This window comes from Drepanopeziza brunnea (genome assembly GCF_022702325.1).
Source record: "Drepanopeziza brunnea f. sp. 'multigermtubi' strain 214-2 chromosome Unknown ctg19, whole genome shotgun sequence".
Classification (NCBI taxonomy): Eukaryota; Fungi; Ascomycota; class Leotiomycetes; order Helotiales; family Drepanopezizaceae; genus Drepanopeziza; species Drepanopeziza brunnea.
This window is the reverse complement of record NW_027094082.1, coordinates 7,501-10,000: the sequence shown is the minus strand read 5'-3', so window position 1 is coordinate 10,000 and position 2,500 is coordinate 7,501. Positions and strand designations below refer to the sequence as shown.

The window sequence follows — 2,500 nt, the reverse complement described above, 5'->3', positions numbered from 1 at the left end:
TAAGGTACTATCAAATAAACGATAACTGATTTAATGAGCCATTCGCAGTTTCACCGTATAGATTGCTTATACTTAGACATGCATGGCTTAATCTTTGAGACAAGCATATGACTACTGGCAGAATCAACCAGGTAACGATCTTGATCGGGCCCGGCGTGCGCCGGGCCCGAGTACCGCCCGAGGGCGGCAGAGTGGTTCCGTGGTGGGCGGCTCGCGCCGCAGCGAGGGGTGCCCCGGAGCCTGGCTCGACGGGGCGCCCGCGCTATCCTATTGCCCCCACTGAGTTTCCCACGGGCCCGTCCGCTCCACCCACCGTCCAGCGCGGGGCGCGCTCAGGGGGTGCAGCATGGGGCCTGCGAGTGGAGGTTACCGCGCGCCAGTCACGCCCGGGGGGCGGTTACTGGCGCCGGTAGGCCCCCGAGTCTTGCGAGTTAAGGCAGGCCATCGGCCATCAACCCACAGACGCCATCCGTGCCCACCAGCCGCGGCTGACGGGACGTTTGGGCGCTTCCACAGGCCTCCGAGTTTGACGTAGGAGGGGGGCTGCTTCCGCATGTGACGCCACTTTGCCGGCTAGGTCTAGGCCCGATCCCCCGAGTGGTAGCCGGAAAGAGATGGTGTCAGTCAGATATGGTACGGCGGGCTGGTTACCGCGCGCCCCGGGTGGGAAAGCTATAGCCTGTCCTATAGCCTATCCACCCCAGAGGGCGCCCGCCGGCCCGTGGCGGGGCCGGCGTTGGAGCGTGAGGGATGGCCGGGACGGGGGCATTGCAGCGAGGCGGTCGGCGCCCGGGGGCAGCAGTCCGCACTCGCGCAAGCCCCTGAGCCTGCCATAGCCCCTCGCGACACGGGGCGCTGCGGAGCCCGTCAGGGCGTCCACGCGCGGGCGTGTCGGCGCCCTCCGGGGAGGGCTATAGGCCACCCGCGTTTGGAGCGCGGGGTTGCGCGGCCGCGTTTGGAGCGCGGCGTAGCGCGGCCACGTTTGCAGCGCGGCGTTGCGCGGCCGCGTTTGCAGCGCGATCGCTGGGGGCCGCACACGGCCGTCTCAGCGCCCTAATCAAAGGGATACAGGCCCGGTTGCCTCGTGGGGCGGGGGTCCTATAATCTTGTCGCTTCGAGACCGGCGGCCAGGGGGGCAGCCCATCCTGGCGTGCGGCGCGTGAAAGAGGGTGCTACAGCGCATGCGTGGGTCCCTAGGGCCCTGACACACGCCATACTCTTTTTCGCCTCGACTCCAGACTGCCCCCCTCATATACCCATCGACCCTATGGGAGCTTGGCAGCCGTACGCAATTGACTTTTGTCGGAAAAATCTTTTCCGATAAATTATTTGTGTGCGAAAAGATTTGGACCCCCCCCCCCCACCAAATTTTTTTGCATCCGGGCGCGCATTTTTTGAAATGGGCGTGGAAGCCCCCCCCGCCCCGCTGACCCAGGGGCACTCGGGGGGGGGGGGGGGGGTCGCGGGGACTACGGGGGAGGCTAGGCCATCGCTCCAGCGTGGTCGTCCCCTGAGGCGGGGGGCGTACCGGAGGCCCAGGGCATGGTTCCAGGGGAGGGAGGCCCGTAGTCCAGCGTGGTCGTCCACTGAGCCCGGAGGGGGGGGGGTCGCTCTCGCCGGTCGAGCGGGGAGGTAAAACCCGACCCTGGGCTATCGCGCGCGCCGGATCCAACGCGGTAGGTGGCACCGCCACCCGGCGAGGTCGGCTCCCGGGCCCCGGGGGCGGCGGGGGGGCGCGGGGCCTAGGCGAGGTGATAGCCCGCGAACGATAACCACGGGCCATAGCGGGCGGGCGGCCGGGGGGGGGGGCTATTTCTTTTCTTCGGGCGCCAATTCTTTTTCCGATAAATTCGGACCGAGGGGGGGGGGGGGGGGGGGGGGGCACTATCGCGCTACCCTGCGATCACGGCCTCCGACTTTCGACCTCAGTTGCACGTCGCGCTCGGCAAGGGGGCAAGCTGCAAGGGGGCAAGCTACGCCGGGCTCACCCCGCGGCTACCCTGCGACCCGCCCGGCTACCCTGCGATCCCCTGCGAGCCCCCCGCTCACCCCGCGGCTACCCTGCGACCCCTGCCCGGCCACCCTGCGACCCGCCCGGCTACCCTGCGACCCCTGCGACCCTGCGACCCCTGCGACCCGCCCGGCTACCCTGCGATCCCCTGCGACCCTGCGACCCCTGCCACCCCGCTACCCTGCGACCCCTGCCCGGCTACCCTGCGATCCCCTGCGATCCCCTGCGACCCTGCGACCCTGCCACCCGACCTGCGGCTACCCTGCGACCCGCCCGGCTACCCTGCGATCCCCTGCGACCCCGCGACCCTGCCACCCCGCGGCTACCCTGCGATCCCCTGCGAGCCCCCGCTCACCCCGCTACCCTGCGACCTGCCCGGCTACCCTGCGACCCGCCCGGCTACCCTGCGATCCCCTGCGACCCTGCGACCCTGCCACCCCGCGGCTACCCTGCGACCTGCCCGGCTACCCTGCGACCCGCCCGGCTACC

At 69.5% G+C, this 2,500-nt stretch overlaps 3 annotated features.

Moving 5' to 3' along the window:
* The first annotated feature begins 107 nt into the window (after positions 1 to 107).
* Positions 108 to 409: a sequence feature (Protein overlapping with rRNA (L3040_008816, KAJ5032207.1) was converted to a misc_feature.).
* Positions 410 to 690: 281 nt separating this feature from the next.
* Positions 691 to 1,042: a sequence feature (Protein overlapping with rRNA (L3040_008816, KAJ5032207.1) was converted to a misc_feature.).
* An 887-nt stretch (positions 1,043 to 1,929) lies between these two features.
* Positions 1,930 to 2,500: part of a sequence feature (Protein overlapping with rRNA (L3040_008816, KAJ5032207.1) was converted to a misc_feature.) that runs on past the window's edge.